At 40.4% G+C, this 23,114-nt stretch overlaps 1 protein-coding gene across 5 annotated transcripts in view; it reads right to left on the reverse strand.

The window, feature by feature from the left end:
- Positions 1 to 23,114, reverse strand: part of FNDC3B (fibronectin type III domain containing 3B) — a 336,800-nt gene that overhangs the window by 291,171 nt on the left and 22,515 nt on the right. The window contains exon 1 of one of the 5 annotated variants that reach the window (XM_078069206.1): positions 10,000 to 10,043. The exons of the other annotated variants lie outside the window; for them this stretch is intronic. The gene's annotated coding sequence lies outside the window, so the exon portion shown is untranslated. Of the gene's footprint in view, positions 1 to 9,999; positions 10,044 to 23,114 lie in introns of those variants that run through there. 5 annotated transcript variants of the gene reach the window in all.

The raw sequence follows: 23,114 nt of genomic DNA on the forward strand, positions 1-23,114 counted from the left end.
TCCTCTCCCTTCTGATGTTGACTGATCCAAAGGCCACAGAACTATGGCAACCTCTATGAACTTTGACTGGGTAGGGAGAGTGTGATGAAAAGAAGGCTTTTACTTTTTTATACCTCCCTACTGTTTAAATCTTTTTTTTTTTTTTTAATTTCTTTGAGAGAGAAAAAGAGGGAGAGAGAGCACGCAGGGGGAGAGAGAGGCAGGAGGAGAGGCAGGGGGAGAGGCAGGGGAAGAGGGAGAGAGAGAATTTCAAACAAGACTCCACACCCAGCTCGAACTCACGACCTGAGATCATGACCTAAACTGAAACCTGAACTGAAACCAAGATGCTTAACGAACTGAGCCACCCAGGTGCCCCCAATTTAATTTTTTTTAAACAAAATACAAATAATAATAAAACCTAAGGCCACAATGCAGTGAAGAAAAGAGCTAAACCTATTCCTAGGTCCACATGGCTACCACTTTCATTTCACAAAGGATATATGGACTTAACAGTGTAGAAACAAGATGTAATCCCTCACGTTTTGGTTGTGATCATTTAATATGATCTAACCACATCCTGAAGTACCGTAATAAGATGTCAATTTACAGAAGAAATAAAATGAAGTTGTTCATATTTTCCTCCCATTTTCATTCTCCTGATTATCCAGCTGACCATCTTCCCTTATTATGAATTTGCTTCCTAACAGCTACATCATGTCTTTCACTCTCTCTGAAGTTGCTAGTAACGCATTATATTTGATCATCTCTTTCTTACCACACAGAAATGGACAGAAATTACAGGGCACTATTGTTGTGAGACCCACTCCATCAGTCTCTCGTGCTCCTACGCGTCCTGCCAGGTAATCAAAAACGCAAGGCCCCGCCCATTCTGTACCCAGGCTATTTTTCAGTTTCATTTGCAGCGAACAACCTTGACAGGGGGGATGAGGTTTCTCCTCTGGATAAAGAGCAAGTTCACTTGCTGCACAGTTTAAAAAAAAAAAAAAAAAAAAAAAAGCAGTGGATTCCCCCAAGCTTAACGTCCCTCAGCAGAAACACAATCCCCCGCGTGTGCAGCTCCATCTGGACACTCCGTATCACCCCTGTGGGCCCTGGGGACAAGGAGGCACTGATACAGGCAAGCGAATGTTCGGGCTGTTCGGCATGCCTCTGGGGCACGGGACCCCCTTGTCTTCTGCCAGCATGGAGCAAACAGCCACAGCCTAACTATTAGCTTCGGGTTGAATCAAACCCCAGACCCAACAATGCCAAGTCAAGTTGAAGATTCACATATTTACTCATAGATGTCATTCCCGGTAAGCTTATATACAACACTTGCAAACCATCTTGTCCCAAATACAGGCCTAATTTCTTTAGCACTTTAGAACTGAAGTCCACAAACACATACACATATTCCTACATAATAAAGTACCTCCCCATTAGGTTTCAGAAACAGTTAATAAATTCCAATCGAATCCAGCTATCCCTAATCCTTACCTCATCTAAATTAAGTAACCAGAGAGCTACATCTGAATCTGTCCCTGGCATTTCCAATCAAGTCTTCCACCCTGTCTCCCTTGGCACGGGCCATTTCAGAAGACTGCAGAGTAAGTGCTAGGGAAAGAGTTCTAAAAATCCAGATTAAGTCAAAAATCTGTTTACCCGTAAAATAAGCGGGCTGGACCAGAGGGACTCATCTCTTTTTCCAGTTATAACTCTGATGATTCTACATGCAGCCTATACATGGGTGGAACATTCTTTGCTGCTTTGTTCAGTGTTGGAGTGGTTTATGGAGTGTGGTCCTGCTGAAAAGCTGGAGAATGAACTACATGTCCTCTCAAGATACCTCCTGGCCCTATAATCCCATGATGTGCTTATAATGGAATTTGGCTATCCTTATAATTAGAAATGTAACTTGCTGGTCACACATCTGGATCAGATAAATCTGCGCAAATAGCATTTCACCAGAAGCAGAAATGCCAAGCATATAACAGCTGTGCTGTTACATCAGCCTTGCAAATAACAAGGAATACTATTTATCCATAGAAAGTAAATGACTACAACAGACAGGAATAAAGAGGACTTTATTCAAATTATTTGGGGATGGGAGAAACGTTTACAAAAGAAAAAATACATAGTAGTTGGACTTCCTTATTACTTTACAAGACAGGTACAAAAAAATTCCAATACATACTTCATAGGCCAAAACACTTATTTCCTTATTTCCTGCAATCCTAGTTAATGATGAGTTTCTTGTTATTGAACTTCTATAAATGTAATAGGCTCCCCTGACTTGAATGTCAACATATCACATGGAACCATGAACCTAATCCACAATTAAGTATTATCAAAGTGTCAAATGTACTCTGGGAGTATTCACATTCATAGAAAATAAATGTGTTTCAAGTTAACAATTAATCTCACTCAACCAATGTGCTGGATAATGTGAAACAAGAGGAAATTATTTTCCTAAAAAGAAATAAAAGCTCTTCCTAGCCAATTAGGTAAGCATTAACTACCTTACACTTTGAAGTACATTTCTTAAACCCAAAAACTTAATGTGTTAATCGAATTGCTCTGAGGAATAACTGACAAAACGCACGACTAATGGCAAACAGGTATGAATACAAAATCTGTCACCTATTACTAAACTTACCTACACAGCCATTCAACCTTCTAATTTACAACACTGTTCACAATTTTACTTTCTGCATTTAGAAATATATTCAGACCCTGGGTGATAATGATGTGTCAATGGAGTATCAATCACTTTTAACAAATGTACCGCTCTGGTGAGGGAAGCTGTGTGTGTGGAGGGCAGTGGGTATTTAAGAAATCTCTATACCTTCCTCTCAATTTTGCTGTGAGTCTAAAACTGCTCTAAAAACAAAAAAACAAAACAAAAACCCACAAAAACCTCTAAGAAATATATTCAGTGTATTACAGATTTAAGAAAAATAACTTTTGTATCAAGTCAGTGCCCTATTTTGAAATATATGTATGAAATGAGATCCTAAGTTGTTTTTATGAAGATTTTATTCATTTATTTGGCAGACAGAGAGCACAAGCAGGGGGAGCGGCAGGCAGAGGGAGAGGGAGAAGCAGGCTTCCCGCTGAGCAGGGAGCCCGATGTGGGGCTTGATCCCAGGACCCTGGGATCATGAGCTGAGCTGAAGGCAGATGCTTAACGGACTGAGCCTCCCAGGCGCCCCAATAAAATCCTAAGATTTTAACCTATAAACCACAACTATGGAAAAGCACAATATTAGCATAATTAACTTTACCTCAAATTCTAGACTCAAATCAATTTTTGTGCCATGTAAAGAAAAAACAAAGAGAACAATGATCAGAAAGACAATGAAACAAAAGATAACACAGAAACCATGGTTACATTTCTGATTAATGGAGAAAATAGAGATGACTGGTGAGGTAAAGTAAGACAAGCAAATTTCTTTGGCAGCCAAATGGGGGAATCCAGAAGGTAATCTGACTCTTCACGTTATCTAATATTAACTGAAAACTACTAGTAACAAACCAGTGTCTTTGAATCAGTCCTGAAAGGAATACAGGGATTTAAAAAAAAAAAAAAAAAAAGTTGACTAAATAAATGAATCTTTGGAAAAACAGGGTTCATAAATCACAACCTCCAACTTCTACATATCAATTTTTAAACTAAAACCTTAGACTAATATGACATCCTGATGGTCAGTTAATCAATTTTCAAAAAAGCATTAACCAACTATTTCCAAATACTGAGAAACAACTTAAGTAACTGATTCTAATTCCTAAGGAAGTTGCTATAAGGAAATGAGTTCGCCCTTCAAAAAACCTAACCACCAGATACAGAGACTCTATTAGACACATACATTTTATGCATAATCATGGAGTGTCCTTAACAAACACAATCAACAGGAGATCCCTACTCTAACCGGTTCATCTTTTGGGCCTCTAGGCTTTTTACTAAGTAAATATCAACTTTGAACCCGTGATGGGTTTACCAGCAAACCACATTTAAGTTACAGGCAAGAGCAGAGCCTTCTGGCTTTATGCCAAGATGAAACCTCACATGGGCAGGTTCCCACCCCTTCAAGTTATTGCTAAAAATTCTAAGATTCGGGTGCCTGGGTGGCTCAGTTGGTTAAGCAACTGCCTTCGGCTCAGGTCATGATCCTAGAGTCCTGGGATCGAGTCCCACATCGGGCTCCCTGCTCAGCTGGGAGCCTGCTTCTCCCTCTGACCCTCCCCCCTCTCATGCTCTCTCTCTCTATCTCATTCTCTCTCTCAAATAAATAAATAAAATCTTTAAAAAAAATAAAAAATAAAAAAATAAAAATTCTAAGATTCAACAGGGTGTCTTCAACCTAAAAGGGCAAGAAGTCTCCGGATAAGGTCATAGCTAAACCACACTCAACTTCAATAGTCAATCCATGAGACAGCCAATTGTCTTCCAAAGTCCCAGATGCAAGGCAATTAGTGAAACTGGATAATGCCCCCCCTCCTAATAATCCTTTCAGGTAACTGAATGTCATTAACAACTAGGCCCAAGAGTGAAATATGAACTTTTTATAAGATAAACCTTATTTTTCTGCTGAGTTCTGTTTTCTTGATTTAGGAGTTTAAACAACCTCCTAATTCAATTTTAAAAAAATAGTAACTGGCCTATTTATCAATCTTTTCTCTTTCTCCCCCCTCTATTATTCTAAAGCCATTCCTTTGTTTTAGGACCCCGTTTGTGACTTCAGATTTGAAACCAAGCATTGGAGATTTTGCACAGCCACGTAGCCAGGATCTCAGTTACCGAGGCTGCCAAATCAACAGCCAGTCCAGCAGTGCAAAAATCCAGACTTTTTTTTTTTTTTTAAGAAATAGATTTGCTGCCTCCATGCTTTTCATTTCCAGAAACGATACTTCTCTCACGAAAAGCAGAAGCCCGAAAAACAAGGAGCAGCACTGATTAGAACTCCGCCTTCCCTCACCCAACACCTCACTTTAAAACACGCTCTAAGGTCCTGTCTTCCCTCACTAGAAGCTGAACTTCATCATCTTCAAGGACAGTGACAATTCCCCATATTGTGGCTATCCAGGCATCATTTGCCATCTCCACACATTTTCGTGTGTACAGAATTGAGTGCTAAAGACAGACCTCAACAATGGCAACACAGGAATAATCCCCACACCTCTGCTTTGGTGGTAAAAACGTCCTGAAATGTAAAATTTCTTTCCAACTATCTAAAGACTTTTGTGTCAATAGCCACCCAATTCACTTGCCAGTTTGTTCTTCCTAGTCTCTCCTCCTATTAAGCTAGCAGGAACACTTGGGAGTTGTGGCTCACAAAATCCCACCCAGGGCAAACAAGCAGCTTTGGAGGAAGGCAGAGACTTGCTCTGGATTTAAAAGGCACGAGGACCCTTCTAGATTCCTGCCATGTATACAGATCTATTCTTTTACCCTAGTCAGCGAAGATCCTGAGGCCTCAGCTCAGATTCTAACTGTGTAGCTTCACAGCATGACACTGATAGTACTTAGTATAAGAAATCACGAATTCCTGTTTTTGATGCCCCCCTAATCCTGGAGAGATGCTGATTTATACAAATGTCCATCCCTGCCCTAGCCGTACAACTCCAAGTTTCTATAGGGTGTGGGTTCCATTATCTCAAAGGCTGCTAAAATACCTACATAGGAGTTTGGGCATGTGTTCTTTATCTCCTGAATCAAAGCGTCAACAGACAGTCAAGTAAACACATTCCCATGGCCATCGTGTGACACTCATCACCAGAAAAACTTCCTGTAAAAGGCTGCCTTGGCCAGAAATCTCCAAAACTATTATCTGAATTTCCTCCCTCATTTTAGGGAATGCCCCTCAAACCGATGAGGAGACAGACACCTGGGTGGCAGCAGGCAGAAAGCTAGCATAAAGTGCATTTTGTGCAGATTGCCCTCAAGCAAAGGCGCCCATGTTCTCATCTGCCACAGTCTAAATGCTTCAGTACACTCAAACATTTACCTCAATCTACGGCTCCCAGCGAAGCCAGGATGAAAAGGCAGATTCCTTCATAATCTGAAATTCACCATTTCCACACAAATGAAAGTTACCATTTCCACGCAAATTCCACTTTCTACAGACACTGTGGTATTGGTCAAATGGCACCTCTCCCCTTCTTCTGAGGCAGAGATCTGCATTCTGTTGGACCCGGGCACTGTGCTCACCCTCCCAAACCCCAAAATTCCATTTACGTGACGATATTAAAAAGTAACTATTTTCACATGTTTTAAATGGAGGGGAGGGGCATTTTAAGAATTAGTACAAAGTGTCATTTCACTTTAAAGAATGTCAAGTGGAAGTTCACAGAAAAAGTTTAAAATATGGAATCTAAGTTGGATCTTTGCCTGGATCCTGACTTGGATCTGAAATCTAATTTGGATCCTACAACCAGACAGATTCTCCTTTTCTGTGTATTTTATTTGGGTTACTATTTTTGGCTCCGAGGCATCATTCTCTCTGAAGACAAAAATATGCTGTTTTTTTCCTAAGGTGATTTTAGTACTAGTTGTTTAAATACTTTTTCAGTCCACCTTTGTGAACTTAAATTACTAGGCAACTTAAAAGTATTCCAGTTTCTTTCTTTGAGGAAAAAAAAGTCAAATATTTCAATAGTGGGAGCCCTTCTACATGAGATCACAGAGAAGAATCCATTAATTCTCTCAGACAACCACACGGGAGGCCAAAATCTTTGTCCAGGAAAGGGGGAGAGAGCATTCAACAATTAAGTGTAGTAATGTTCTAGGGCTTTGTTTGTAAGTCCAGCATAAATCTCCACCTGTTGACTTGGACTAGAAAGCTTTGATATATAGGTAGTTCAGAATAAGGTAAAGGAAGAGGCAGGCCTGTGTGAAAAATGCCACCTCATAAAGATTTTCCTGCCCCTAGATCAATGCAATCCCAATCTGAATGAAGAATGTCACATTTAAGGCTTGCTTTCCTTGCTCTTTCATTCTACACATTAGTTTCCTCATGTTATAAATATATTTACATCTCCCATTTAAAAAGAAAAATCCTAATTTGTTAATTTTTTAAATAGAAAGAAGAAATTCTATTTTTAAATTCTAGTTTTATTTAAATGAATATGCAACTTCACCTAAGCACAGATTTTTTTAAGTGCTTCAGATCCCTTAAAATATATTCGACTTAAAACAGACATGATCTTTTTTTTTTTTTTAATCAATCCATTTCCATCTACTTCAAATGTTAAGTCTCCAGTTACTCTCTTGAATAATTCTATTTACCTACGATCATACTGGAGTTGTACTCGGCTTGATCACTCATTTATTTAATTTTGTGTATGCAGATTTTATTTTCTAACGTGACTGCAAACTTTGAAGAACCACACTTTTATTTTGTTCACTTAAACCTCTTCCCCCCAATATATAACTTTATAGACATTTTTTAAAAAATTCAATCTCTAAAACTGGTTTTAACATTGGTCCAAATTTACCCATATCAAAGTCACTCTAGAAACAGTTGTAATTTTTATTTTATTTTTTGTTTTTGTAATTTTATTTTAAAAGTATACTTCATTGTCCTAAAAAGTTAAAGACCCCTCTAGACCTGAAGTCCCCTTGTGACCTGAACAGAATTTACAGGCTTTCATCACATATAATGGAAACTTTCAACCTTCCCTTAACCACCCTGAAACTCAGGAAAAATAATTGAGTATTTTTGTTCTTTGATAATCTTTTTAACTCTAATTTCCACTTAACTTTTTTAATGAATTCAAATAAAGGGAAACTTCATACATACACTGTCCCTAGAAACGGACATTTCATCTTTGCTGAAATGTGTACTCAAGTGGAAAGGCAGGAAGAGCTCACAATTCAGAAGGGAAATACCTAACAAGCATACAATACAGAGCCATAAAAGACCACATGCAACTGAGCACTAAAGCTCTACGGGCAAGGGCCTGGGTAGGACTCATGGTCCTCCTCCTAGCAGCTAGCACAATTCTCTACAACGTACACTCTCTGAGAGCGGAAAGTTTTGTTTTGCTCTCTGCTGTATCCCCAGGCACCAAGAACAGTCCTAACAGTGCTCAGTAAATGTGTGTGGAATAAATACTTGTAAAAAATTATGTAACACACAGTAGACATTAGTAGGAAAGGGGATAGGAAGAACACCTGGCAGTAAATTTTATTTTGAGATATATTTCTCCTGGGCACCATTACTTTTAAGATGGGCACAAACTAAGTGTTTAGGGACAGATGACCGTGATGGTGGGGAGTCAAAATATCCAAAACATACAAGGAAAACTTCAAAATCTAGGGACCTTAAAGCCCGTAAAAGAGAAGAACTAAAGGCAAATAAGCGAACTATAGTTGAATTTGAGTTGAGTTTGAAGAAACAAACTTGTTCTAGGTTGCTATGGAGTGGTGTTTTTTTGAACTAGAGGCCAAGACCCATTCTTGGGTCATATAATCAATTTAGTGGGTCGCTGACTGGCATTCTTTTAAAGAAAATAGAATAGTATAGAACTGCATCACAAAGAATAAAGGCAAGTATTGATTTATGAAACTTTTGATTCAGCTATACATACATAAATATTTTTGTGTATTTACTGGGCTACTGTGTCTCACAGTGTGTCCTGATCAAAATATATGAAAAAACAGTGCAACAGAAAGCCTATCTTAACCATGACAATTTGGGTTCAATATAAAAATGAAAGATGACAAAAAAATATATATTAACTGATTGCTTTTTAAAGTTGAAGACATTCTGTCAATGGATATTCACAGAGATTGAGAACTGGAAGAAATCTTAGTGACCACCTGGTCCAATTCTTTCATTTCACAACTCAAAAACTCACCCTTAGTTACAGGCACACCCGGAACAGGAAGTAGGTCTCCAGGCTCCTAGTACAACTGTCCTGTTAGTAGATCACAATGATCCCAGCACAGGCTGGTGACCATGTGTCACAATGTCATACGGGTGGCCTTGACACCAGTTGGGATAAAGAATTAGATGGCCTCCCTGGTACCTACGATCAAAATTCTTTTATATAAAGCTACAATAAAGTCTGTACTTATCTTTTAACAATCAGATCTATAAATTTTCAGTATAAAAAGGTAATGGGGACTTCATTTGCACATATATCAGTACTTAAAGAACTCAGGACTTCAAACATGATAAAAACCATTAAGGAAAAAAATATAAGCCTCTTCTTTTGAAGTTTGAGAGGACAGAAAGACAAGGAAAAACATTTTTTGACAAAAAAAATATTCGATAACCTTAAATAAACGAAATTCTCGGGGTACCTGGGTGGCTCAGTCGGTTAAGGATCTGCCTTTGGCTCAGGTCATGATATCAGGGTCCTGGAATCGAGTCCCAGGTCGGGCTCCCTGCTCAGTGTGAAGCCTGCATCTTCCTCTGCCTCTGGCCCTCCCCCAAGCCCCCATGCTTGCTCTCTCTCAAATAAATAAAGTCTTAAAAAGAAAAAGAAATTCCATCTTAAGTCACAAAACTTAAAATTTCTAAAATGGGAATGCCCCCTGCCACATTTTCCCCCATAAAGAGAAATTAACTCCCGATCTTTAAGTATGTGCAGCAAAGTAAAAAGGAAGCTTTAATGAGACCTGCTCATCCAATTTCCCGCCAGTCCAGTCCCACCCACATTTTCACCACCCCTCCATTTCCTTTCATAAGAGTTCAAAATGACTTCATAAGAGCAAACCCCTCAGGAAACAACGACTTAACTTCCATGAATAAACATCAATGAACATTTAAAATTATATTAATTCACATTTTTAAGTCACTGTCCAAGTTTTAAAGGCCTGTCTGTCCCTGTACTTTTTTTTTTGGCCCCGGACACAAGATGACACAATTTGGGACAATTTTTCCTTCTTCCTCTTAATTAACTTGATAGGAAGAAACCCACAGGTTCCCCAAATACAGAGAGTGGAGAAGCATGGAATCTTCAATTTTTCTAATGTCTTATTAAAATCAGCAAGTTCAAATACAAGCATACCTCATATGATTGCACTTCACAGATGTTGTTTTTTGATTTTTGTTTTGCCTCAAATTGAAGGACTGTGGCAACCTGGCAACAAACAAGGACACTGGCATCATTTATCCAACAGCATTTGCGCACTTCGTGTCTCTGTGTCCCATTTCCTAATTCTCGCAGCATTCCAAACTTTTTCATTATTATTATTATATTTGCTATGGTCATCTGTGATCAGTGATCTTTGATGTCATTATTATGACTGTTTTGGAGCACCACAAACTGTACCCATATAAAATGGTGAACTTAATCCATAATCCAATGTTGTGTGTATTCTGACTACTCTGCCAACCAGCCATTCCCCCATCTCTTTCCCTCTGCCCAGACCTCCTGACTCTGAGACAGGACAATATTGAAACTAGGCAAATTAATAACCCTACAATGGCCTCAAAGTGTTCCAGTAAAAGGAGGAGTCACAAGTCTTTCAGTAGAAATCAAAAGCTAGAAACGATTAAGCCTGGGGAGGAAAAAATATTGAAAGCCAAGATGGGCCAAAAGCTAAGCCTCTTGCACCAGTTAGCCAAGTTGTGAACGCAAAGGAAAAGTTCTTAAAGGAAACAAAAAGTGCTATTCCAGTGAACACACAAATGATAAGAAAGAGAAACAGCCTTATTGCTGATACAGAGAAACTTTTAGTGGTCTGGATAAAAGATCAAACCAGCCACCACATTCCCTTAAGCCAAAACCTAATGCAGGGCAAGGCCCTAACTCTTGTCAATTCTATGAAGGCTGAGAGAGGTAAAGAAGCTGCAGAAGTAAGTTCAAAGCTAGCAGAGGTTGGTTCGTGAGGTTGGAGGGAAGAAGCCGTCGCTGTAACATAAAAGTACAAGGGGAAGCAGCAGGTGCTGATGTAGAAGCTGCAGCAAGTTCTCCAGAAGATCTAGCTAAGATAATTCATGAAGGTGGCCACACTAAACAACAGATTTTCAGTGTAGACAAAACAGCCTCATATTGGAAGAAGATACCATCTAGGACTTTCTAGGTAGAAAGAAGTCAATGCCTGGCTTCAAAACTTCAAAGGACAGGCTGACTCTCTTGCTAAGGGCTGAGGCAGCTGCTGACTTTCAGTTGAAGCCAATGCTCATGTACCATTCTGAAAATCCTAGGACCTTTAAAGAATTATGCTAAATCTACTCCACCTGTGCTCTATAAAAAGCCTGGATGGCAGGACATCTGTTTACAACATGGTTTACTGAATATCTTAAGCCCACTGTTGAGACCTACTGTGCAGAGAAAAAGATTCCTTTCTGTTCACTGACAATGCGCCTGATCACCCAAGAGCTCTGACGGAAATGTACAATGAGATTAATATTTTTTCACGTCTGTTAAAACAATACGCATTCTGCAGCCCATGAATCAGGAGTAATTCTGACGTTCAAGTCTTATTATGTAAGGACTACATTCCATAAGGCTATAGCTGTCATAGACAGTGATTCTCCTGATTGAACTGGGGAAAGTAAATTGTAATCCTTCTGGAAAGTATTCACCACTCTAGACTCCATTAAAAACATTCATGATTCATGGAAAGAGATCAAAATATCAACATGAGCAGGAATTTTGAAAGAAGTCCATTCCAACCTTCATGGATGACTTTGAGGGGTTCAAGACTGCCAGTGGAGGAAACAACTACAGATGTGGTAGAAACAGCAAGAGAACTAAAGTTAGAAGTGGAGCCTGAAGATGGGACTGAATTGCTGCAAGCTCATGATGAAACTTGAACAGATGAGGGGTTGTTTCTTACGAACGAGCAAAGAAAGTGGTCTCTTAAAATGGAATCTACTCCTGATGAAGATGCTGTGAAGACGGTTGAAATGACAATAAAAAATTTAGAACATTACACAAACTTAGTTGATAATGCAGTGTCTGGGTTAGACAGCACTGACTCCTATTTTGAAAGAAGTTCTGCTATAGATGAAATGCTATCAAACAGCATCAAATGCTACAGAGAAATCATTTGTGAAGGAAGAGTCAACCCATGTGGCAGATTTCATTGCTGTCCTATTTTAAGAATTGCCACAGCCACCCCAACCTTCAGCAAGCACCACCCCAGTCAGTCAGCAGCCAGCAAGATCAAGGCAAGAGCCAACACGAGCAAAAAGATTACAACTTGCTCAAGTTCACATGGTTTAGCTTTTTTTTTTTTGATTAAGGTATGGGCTTTTTTTTCTAGACTTAATGCTACTGCACACTTACCAGACTATTGGATAGTACAAACTTCACTTTTCTATGCACTGGGAAACCAAAAAATTCAATGGATTCACTTCCTTGTGCTATTCACTTTACTCTGGTGGTCTGGAACCAAACTCATAATACCTCCAAGGTAGGCCTGCAGTTGTGACTGGATCATGGTTAAAAACTCTAATTCCATACACAAACACAGTCACACACCCTTTCACACATGCAAGGCAAACTTTTGTTATTGGAAGGAAGCGGGCAGAACAGGGTGAGTAGTTTGACACTGATGACAGCATCAGTTATGTGGGATGTAGGTCTGCAATAAGCTAACTACAGTTCCCAACTGGTAATCAATCATGTGACTGCGGCCACCAGTGGACTTGGGGCCTGCCAAGTTTCAGGTGCCCGATAGTTACGCAATAGCTTCCTCTGCATGGGTCTCAAAACAGACTTTAAATTACCTTATTTTTTTCCAGGCCTTAAAGCATAACTCCTGCTATCAAGTCGCAAACTAAGATACCGGAGACATCCTGCACTATGAAATCAGCCTCAAATAGCAAGAAGGCAAGATTCTCCGGTCGTAAGCAACAAACCTCACTAAAACAAGTAACAACATGCAAAAGCACAAGGTAAAGGGCTGCTCTTAAACAGAACGAATCTATCTTTAAATGAGTCAAGTTTTAACTTTGTGCTGAAAGAGTGCAAGGCTCAACTGTCATTCCGTGTCCGTGGTGTAGGCTGCTGTGTGTGCACAGGCTGAAGGGATGCGTGTAAGCACACACACGTGTATGGTTTCGAAGTCACAGAACACACAGGATCTGTAAACCGAGAACTAGACCTGCATACCGGCCCAGCGGAATCTGGAATCGCTGCACAGCAAGAGGGCCACCCCTGTGGCAGCCTCCACAGTCACCGGCTGCAGCTCAGCACCAATACGCAATCAACTGTATAAAGACCTCCCTCAAGACAGACTCACACACTCCATTAAGTGACTGAAAAAACAGGGCCCATCAACTGTCAATTCATTTGTAAGCAACTATTTCAGTACATCTGCTGCACGGTCATAACCCGATGAAGCCCTCCTCCGGAGTCGTCATCCTGTGATATCGCCCTTGCTTGAGATGCAGCAAGCACTGTCCTAAATTCATAAGGGAAGGCTTGGTTTCCAGGAAGAGAACAGTTCTTAAAGGTCATGTGGTAAGGAAAGCAGGCTGGGGGAAACACAAAAAAAGGTGAATTTTCTTTCCTGGCTAAAATATGGCCGGTTTCTCAGTGGTGAGGATATAAAACAAGTCAGTCCCTACACTTACCTAAGCTGTGCAATCACTCCCCGCCACAAGGCCGACTTAGTTCTAAAGCTTCAGTGAAGAAGGGAACTAGCTACAGAACATACCGTACAGTGACCTGCATGAGCAAAACACGTCCCAAAGGTCTTTAAATGATGCTCACCTAGGGGCGCCTGGGTGGCTCAGTCGTTAAGCGTCTGCCTTCCGCTCAGGTCATGATCCCAGGGTCCTGGGATCGAGCCCCGCATCGGGCTCCCTGCTTCTCCCTCTCCCACTCCCCCTGCTTGTGTTCCCTCTCTTGCGTTGTCTCTCTCTGTCAAATAAATAAATAAAAAATCTTTAAAAAAAAAAAAATGATGCTCACCTGCTCCTTAAATCATCATTAAAAGTGTAAATGGAGACTTTACTGGCAATGGGGCCGTCAGACTAAACATGGGAACTCACAGCTTTTTTTTTTTTTTTAAGATTTTATTTATTTACTTGACAGAGAGAGACACAGCAAGAGAGGGAACACAAGCAGTGGGAGTGGGAGAGGGAGAAGCAAGCTTCCCGCCAAGCAGGGAGCCCAACGCGGGGCTCGATCCCAATGCGGAGCTCGATCCCAGGACCCTGGGACCATGACCTGAGCCAAAGGCAGACACTTAATGACTGAGCCACCCAGGTACCCCATTTATTTTTTTTGAAGATGTTATTCACAGCTATCTTTCATTCTACAAATAAACTATAATTCTCTTTTCACGAAGTCCAATCACTTTCTCGTGATAAGTGGTTTCCCATCCCGAAAGAAGTTTTACCAAGTGGAGAAGTCCAAGTCCACAGTAACTGAATGATCTGCTCCACTTCAAACAGAAGCGAGTGCCGGAGCCAGGAATATGGCCGATTTCACCGACCATCCCATACTTTTTGCCTGAAAGTCCCAATCCACTTTCACATCAGATCCTGACTCTCTACATTCTAACTTTGCTACATTGAGAATGACAAGCAGGAAGTGAGCAAACAAGACCTGTTGAAAACACCCCACAGCCATCCTAATTCCCAAATGTTTGCGGAAACTTCTCCATACAAACCTTTCAAAGCAGAGTTCCAGACCCAGTATTTAATACAGTAGCTGATATAGCACCTGGCTCTAGTACTTCAAGTCCTTCACTTAAATGCTAATGATAACAGTTCAATCCCATAAACAAAGAAAAGGTCTGTTTGAGAACTGCAGACATGTTTAATTATGTCTGCTGAGTGGCTAAGGTCCAAAACCCGCCACCATCTGGAAGCACTGCTTGCCTGCATTTCAGATCCCCACCGTTGCTGATGGAAGCAACCACTCTGGCCCTTTTCATCAACATAAAGAAAAGATTAAAATAATTAGGTTTAAGAGCCTCATAAAGACTTAGATGAAAGCACGTTAGAGGAGGCATCAATACCAGAGTTTATGTGGTCTCATCTGAAATGAAACCTGGCTTCATTACCCATGAGTTTTCTTGCTGTATTTTCATAGATGGGAACTCTGTCAACACAATTCAGCTGTAGAGAAAGATGAAAAGCTCAATGCTTGCTTCTTAAGAGCTGCCTTTGGCCCACAAAGTCCATTTTACTATCTTATCATCATTCCTTGATGTTAAGCTTGACCAAGGAGCTGGACTCTTTACAAGCAAGAACTCCTCTCCAAGGCTGAAAAGCGTAAGGGAACGTCAAAGCAATTTTTGCTCAGCTACGGAGGAATTAACGAGGGGATGCCTCCAGATGTGGTAGGCTGACCATGTCTTATGTTAATGATCAAACAGAAGTTGGTTGTTAGGTATTACTGTTTTAAACATTCAATTATCTGATTTGTAAAAATAGTTTCACTCATTAAAATCATCACTATTCAATGATACAATCACTGACTACCCTAGTGAAGTCAAGATACTGAATCACAAAATGTCAAGAAGTTGTCATTTCCCCAGGAAAACGCAAACTATAAATTCCTCCCAGGTCTCTTGGACTCTAAAACTTCAATGTCCAATCCTGAAGCCACTACAGCTACGTGTGGCTATTAAAATTAAACAGAATTTAAAATGTCACCCCTCAGTCACCTTAGCCATATTTCAAGTGCTCAATGCGATTAGTGTTCATCCTACTGCATAATGCAGATAGGATATCACCATCATTTTGGAAAATTCCATTGGACAGCAGTGTTCTAAAAGGACATGTTCTCATTGACAAAAATGCAAGGCTATGCATACTATGAACTATTAGTATTTCACCTTATAAACCAAGTGAGGCTCTAGGCAGAACTGTTAAGAGCCTACACTCTGGAGTAACTGCTGAATTCTGACAACTTAGTAACTGGGGTTGGGACTACTACTTATTAGCATCCCTGTGCCTCAGTTCCCTATCTATAAGGCAAGGATCATTATAACATCTATCCTTAGAGGACTATGGGAGCAATTAAATGAGTTAGTTAAGTGCTCAGAACAGCAAGTACTAAGCTAATATTTGCTGTTATTATTAAGCCTGACAGTATGCTTCAGAGCCTTAAAAATGCTCATAGTTGTTTCTAGTTAATGAGTATTTTGTTCTTTTTAGTATGTGTGACTGCCTGTAACAGTCTCCACGCTGCCTTGGGACACTTAAGCGAAAAGGTAAGATTCATTAGCCAAAATGTGCCTTTTAAGTTTGACTACCATTCACGAAGTAAGCTCCTCACCTACAAAGAATAAAGATTAATTTTTTATTCTTTATTACGTACAATAAAATTAAAATTTTAATGAACCAATTAATTGATTGTATATAAATTAGGTTAGTTTTCCCAACTTCGGTTAAATTCATAGCATATAAACATTTAAAAATACATACATACACATATAAATAAGGCCCATAAATCCATTTACTTATTCTATAAAACCTGAGAATTCTCCTTAATAAGCACCTACAATTAGCAAGTACAGTCCTTGAATGGAAACCTGCTACTAAAGTTATATCCAACTTACTGAAAATTCCCTACCATTAGAACCTAAATGATTGCATAAGCTTAAGGTACACTATTTAGGCGGTTCAAAATAGCTGGGAAAAATGAAGATTGAAAGCACACAAAACTGACCAACATGAATGGTTCTACACAAGAGTTCAAAAGTTTATGAAACATCTTAATTTTCAATAAGAACAAAAGTTAAGTCTGAAAAATAAGCTAATTTTTAGCACTACCAAGACACACATTTATTTGTTACCGTGAATTTAACTTTTTCCCTGTTTCAGAAACAGTTTGTCAGCCAAAAATCTGAAAAGTGCTGATTAGTTAGAAATTGCATAATCTCAACCACAAACTTATACAGCAAAAATTCCAACGTTTCATTTGTAAAACTTTTCTAAATAAGAAAATAAACTTTGGAAGACCTTATCTGAAAAAAATACTGAAATATGTAAAGATTGAATGATAAGAGGTCTGGGATTTGCTTCAAAATGTTACTGCAGGAAGTGGGAAAGGGACGGGTAAAGTGAAACCAGACTGACCATGAGGTGCTGGTTACTGGGACCAAGACAAGAACATGGGGACCCACTATTATTCTCTACTTTTGAATATGTTTGTTATTTTTCATAGCTGCAACCTAAAAAAACCCAACTCACCTACCTGTAAGGTTCTCTTGCTTAAAGTAAAAGGTAAAGGTTAAAAGTCATAACACATGTTTATTTGGTCCACGGTCAATGGCCAAGTGCTACGATTCTCCTCTATCACCCCCTTGTCAGCCACTATGGGCAGCAGAATTTATGATTATACCAAACAACTGTATGCCCAAAGGAGTGTTAATTCTTTCATGTGACTTGGTTTGGGATTTTGTTTGTCTCTTTCTTCACCAATTCCAGAGAAAGAAAACCACAAGGGAGATTAGCTAACATATTCCAGAAATAGCCAAGAGCCTTATTTTAATATCTTAATTCTTGACTCAAGATGTGCCTTTCTTTTTTTTTTAAGGCTATCAAGAGGCTGCATTCTGTTGATGGATCCCAGTTTAATATTTAAACATCTAAAATTACATAATTATGGTAACCTAAGTGATTTTTAACTCTATTTGTCATTTATAAAGATGTCAAAATATTCTACTAACAGTCTAGGAAAATGTTAGCACAGTAAAAATATTTCCATGTTCCTATCATTAGAAGTGCAGAATCTTTGCACCTACGGATTTTCAGTGAGAGGTTCTTCACTTTTGAGATAATACAATGCACTGGGAAGTGGGGGGGGGGGGGAATCTGGAATCAGGAAATTGCAATTGGAATTATTGCCTGATTCGTCCCCTTATTTGCTGAGGTGTCCTAAGGTGTCCTGAGAAGGTTAGGTTTTCCTATCTGTGAACTGGGACAATCCTCACTTTGTTTACTTCACAGGGTCCTGTGAAAATGACACAATAGATAATACATAGAAAACTGCTTTGCAAATAAAGTGCCGTTTGAATAAAAGGCCATCAGTTTGTGAACAGCTTTAGTAGCCCCTCTAAAAATGGTTTCAAGCTATTACTCTACTGAGAATAGAAAGGGAAAAAAAAAAAAGGGCCAATTCAATGAAGAGGACTAAATGGAATTGTTAGCCAGATTCCACGACTTCCTTCCCAGGGAGGAGGAAACATGAGCCACCTGGCCAGAGCATCTAGGTACTACCCACTGCCAATAGGTGAGGCATCAAGGTACTCTGAGTGGTGAACGGGAAGGGGGTGTGAAGGGCTCAGGAACCGTGGCTGGCCACTTAGGTTAAAGGCCCCTGACAGTAACTTCTAAGATTCACTAATTCTTTGAGGAGCTCAACCTTTGCCTAATAGTGTTAACTGCATTTGCTCACTCGGGCTGCATAAAAGCCAGCAAACATTTTACAAAACATTTTGCTTATTAGCAAAGAAGAATGAATAAATAAATACCAAAGAAATTCTGATTCGATCTCATTAAGATATGCAAAACTAGCCTAACAAGGCCATCTCCTGAGGTTTAATTGTGGTTACCTTCTCAAATTGCCCATCAAGAAGTTACCAGGTCAAGGAAGTTGACAATGATGTTTCTCAGCAAAAACACAGTAAGTTGACCCAAGTAACTATACAAGCAACAAGACAATACGTAACACAGAAAAGAGTTCAAGAGGAATATGGAGTTTCGGGAGAAGCTGTTATTATGCCCTCTCTTACCCAATACAACTTACCTAAAGACCAGAACTGCCTGGGTTCAAATCCTGACTCCACAACTTGCCAGCCCTCTCAGTGCCACAGTTCATTCATTCACAAAACGGAGAGGGTAAGGTACCTACCTTTGAAGCTGTGATGATGAGGTGAAGAAATGCGCATAAAGCTCTTAAAACAGTGTCCAGCACATAGCAAGGACTCCATCTGTGTTTATTATTATTATTATTAAATTTCCCTACAAAACATTTTTATTCTTGCTATAAATAAGGACTCCTCAGAAAACATTCTGGAGCAAATACCTGCCCAGTGGTTTGGAAGGAGAGAACCACACACTCATTCAAGTAAAATGCTGGAGGGACAGGGGGCCAGAGTGCTGAGAGTACGGGAGCCATGATCAGGAGAGTCAACCACGAATTTCTTATCTTCTTTCATGCTCTTCCTTACTCAGTCGGCATGGCGTCAGCTCTGACGCCTGAGATCTTAAAGGTGAGCCTACAATCCCTCCAGAGGAGCCCAGAGTCTGAGTTCGGTGGGGCAAGAACAGGTAGGAAATGACAGCAGTGTAAAAGGCAGAACAGAAGCCCCTGGAAAGAGCTGTGGGGGCTGTAACGTGGGTTCCACTGGGATGGGCCTGAGCGTTAGGAAATGTGGATTAAAATCCTGGTGGTCGCCCTATGACTGAGGGGCAAATGAGGAGTGGAGGAAGCACTCCAAGCAAAGGCACACAGGCAGATTCCTGAGTGGGAGGCTGAGCGGTGCTCGTGGAGCACATGGGCACAGAGGCAGTGGAAGGAGATGCCCCTGCACATTGCCCACGCTCAGGAGCGTTTGGGTAATACCACAACACACAACCCAAAACAGTGACAATACCACATCCTCTGGGGGGGGGGGGGAACGAGACCTAAAAACAAGTATTTTACCATTCATTCTCAGAGGAAGTCTCTTCAAAACAAACAGGAGGGGGAACCCCTTAAAGTGTATTTAATAAGTCATGAGGGTAAGCAGTAGGGAAGATTACTGGTTTCCCAAGGGCTCTGAAAGAGCTTGTTCTACCTAGACCACAAGTCATTAAGAAACTACAATCTTCTACAGACTCCTAACAGGCCTCAAGTAATTTTTTTTTTTTTATTTAAGAGTGATGACATTCCACTCCCCCGATACAGGCAGACTGCACCAAAAACCCACCCGAGACTGTGTCAGATAAAAAATTCCTGATGTAACCATAGCTCTAGGACTCATGGTAGTTGTCTTTTTTTAACACTAAGAAAATGTACCTTTATTTTATTATCTTTTATAAAATAATAGCACTGATGTGCCATTCATAATTGTAATAATAAAGTAACAGCAACTAAAAGGAAAGCCCCAATCTGGGCTTTTGTGAATGTGGAAAAGCCTCAGAGATCAGATTTACATTGAGCCAGACTAAGCCACCTCCACTCCACTTTGATCCTTCTCATCGAAAAGGTAGAACGACTGCAAAAAGCGCATCAACTAGAACAGGGTGTTCCTGCAGTTTAGGCCCCAATCCCAAAAGAACTCATGAGCTAATTACGGTGCCACAGCAGAGAGAGGGAAAAATAATACTGCCTAAACAGTATCTAAACAGCAGATTTAAAAAGAAGACAAAATTGAGAAGCAGAGTAACAACCTAGAGGACAATTCTGGACGCTCATGGAAGACTGAATCAGAGAGAGAAAAAAAAAAAAAAAACTGCTAACCAGGTCTTGGGTCTGCAGAGAAAAGCACCAATTTAGAAACTAGCCCAGGCCAAGAAGGGACTCGGGAGGAGCTACGGCGCCGGCAAAGAGTGAGCTGGTGTGAGGTCTCGCGCGTGCTTGCTGGCTGCCCCTCCACGCAAGTACTCCAGAAGAGCGACCTCTGTCAAACACCTGGACGATCAACTGAGAGTACGAGAATCAAAATTCTAGATTTTTCTCATTGTTTTCAATGTGCATACCAACATCTTTTTCAAAAGAGATAAAACTCCTTTGTGTGGTATGCAACGGAAGGTCACTTCCCCATGGGTCGCATTTTCTTCGAAGACAGAAATTTTGTTGGTGTTCTTCAGACTCACCGAGTTGCCCAATAACCACAAGAGTAACCGAAAACAGTGTGGGAGCACCAGCCGGGCCTGGAGGCTTAGGTCCTAATCTGGGCCTTGTGACCAAGCTTTACTAAAAGGCTCAGCTTCAACAAGCTCCAGGTTCCCCAGAGGAAAATGAGCTTTATTTCCTGAAGACCGAGGTCACCCCTAACCTGAAAGGGCAGGAAACTTTTAATAAATTTCTCCAAAATTGTATGTGAGCAGGCAGCAAAAGAGAATTATCTAGTTGTTACCTTGGGCAGATTATTCTCTCTCTGAATCTCAGTTTTCTCATCTAGAAAATAGGAATCACATCATTCCCCTTCTAGGACTGACATGAAGGTACATAAGCAAGGTCACATGTGGAACTTACGCTCTAGCGCCCAGTAGAGCAAAGCTTGGGAAGTGTTGGTTAATACCATGACCTCTCCCCTGCTCATCTCCCCAGGCCTCACCTCCCACCCATACTGGAACACCTATACTTCACTGTTACCCTATCAGCCACAGAATCATGGGGAAACATGAGAAGAGATGAAGTAACATCAGCTCCCATCAGAGAAGGGCCAAACGACTAAGGAAAGCCGCTAAGTAACAGTTGTGGGCTAACAGCCAGTTTATCACAGAAGCGCACACAACCCAGATGAAGCTTCTGACCCGCGTTTCCCAAATCAGCTAGAATGGTCTTGATAGATCTCTACATTCCAACTCTTCAAGCATCCTCTGTAAATACTAAATACCAGGGGTACTGAGGCTGACCAAGCAAGTACACAGACCACATATCCCACCTCTGACTCGCCATCACCAAGAACCAAGGTATTCCAAATATTCCATACTCCACTCACTTCCTCAGGGGGAAAAAATAAATAAATCAAAACTTCACAGAGGGACAAAGTAAGAAGTCAATGTTCTAATACAAACATAACAAGCCCAATTCTATCACTGCAATATACTCTTTGACTTCAGTACAAAAATCTTTTCTGACCATCTGGAGCTACTCCAGGCATGAGGCCAAAACTTCACATTTCCTTTTCAAAGTAAATGACAGATCAGTAACTGCCACGTTGCTAATGCACCACCAAAAAGGAGCACCTCATATCCTAGTCAGTGTTCCCTGGACTTTTACACATGTAGTAAAAACAAAGTGCTTCCACATAAATCTGCCTGCCTACCAATACTCCAAACTGAAAAGTGATCATGTCACTTCTGAACAAGGCAGCATTTTTAGGGTGCGATGCTATCACCCTAACTCACAGGCAGGAAGTAGGACCTCCTGCAAGTTTCACTAAAAGCCAGCTCTAAACTAGAATGAAACCTACGTATGTCAGTATTTCAGTTCTCCAGAAATGGCACGTGGAAATCTACTAGATACTTTGAGTCTGTCCCCTGCAGTGACTGAGACATCTATAAGACTGCAATAATGGTGGGGTCATGTAATACACAGGGCAACAGGGGTGAACCCAAGATCACCAGCGATCTACAAAGTTGGTGCAGACTTCTCTTTCAACCCTACTGACCGAACAGTAGGATCACTTTCTTCATTCATCCAGTGAACCAAATGGAGAGCCTACTATGTACCAGGGACACACAATAATGGTGAATGGAAATAGAGCTTCTCAACAGCTCTGCCAAAAACATAAATATGAAAAGTTCAAAGCCAATTTCATGTAATACGCTCAGAATAAGAGCAATGTGAAAGTTCAGAGGCTTAAATTTGGTAATCTTGCCCTAGAGCATCCTGAGCAGAAAGATGTTGACCAGCAATGGCTATGGACTTCCTGCAAATATTTTTTTCCAGATTTCAAAGACATGGCAGTTATCTCAAAAGTCACACTTTCCATTGGGGAACTAGCTTATCCTTTAAGAAAAAACATTTTAAAATTGAACAATCCGAAAATTTGTCTGGCAGCAGGCTGTTTCTTACAGAGAGAAGTTATAAGGAGTTTTACAGCTGAGGAAACTAGCTAAACATCGTTCACAAAATTAAACTGCAGATAGAACACAAATTAGTAGAAAATAGGCAATTATGGGTCTCACTCTTCTGACGAACAAACTCTTCTTTGAGGATGAATTCACAGATTCAGAGTTAAGAGAGCTGGAAAACTCATTAGAGATCATCCCACCCTGATTTTACCCAGCTCCCTTCGTAGAGAAGCTATTTTGTGTGTTTGCCTTCAAAGCATCAAGTAATCATTACCAAATTACTGGTATCTGAGTATCCTGAGCCAATCCAAACGGAACCCTTCTGTCCTGTCCTGAGAACAGGGAAGAAATGGACAATCTTATCAGGAACAGTGGCGAGAGAATTCAGACCCTGGTAAGAAAACAAGGGGAGCAGAAACTGTAGATTGGAATCCTCAGCACAAGAATGCATAAGGAGGATTCTTTGTCCTCAGTCCT

This window comes from Halichoerus grypus, chromosome 1, assembly GCF_964656455.1.
Source record: "Halichoerus grypus chromosome 1, mHalGry1.hap1.1, whole genome shotgun sequence".
NCBI lineage: Eukaryota > Metazoa > Chordata > Mammalia > Carnivora > Phocidae > Halichoerus > Halichoerus grypus.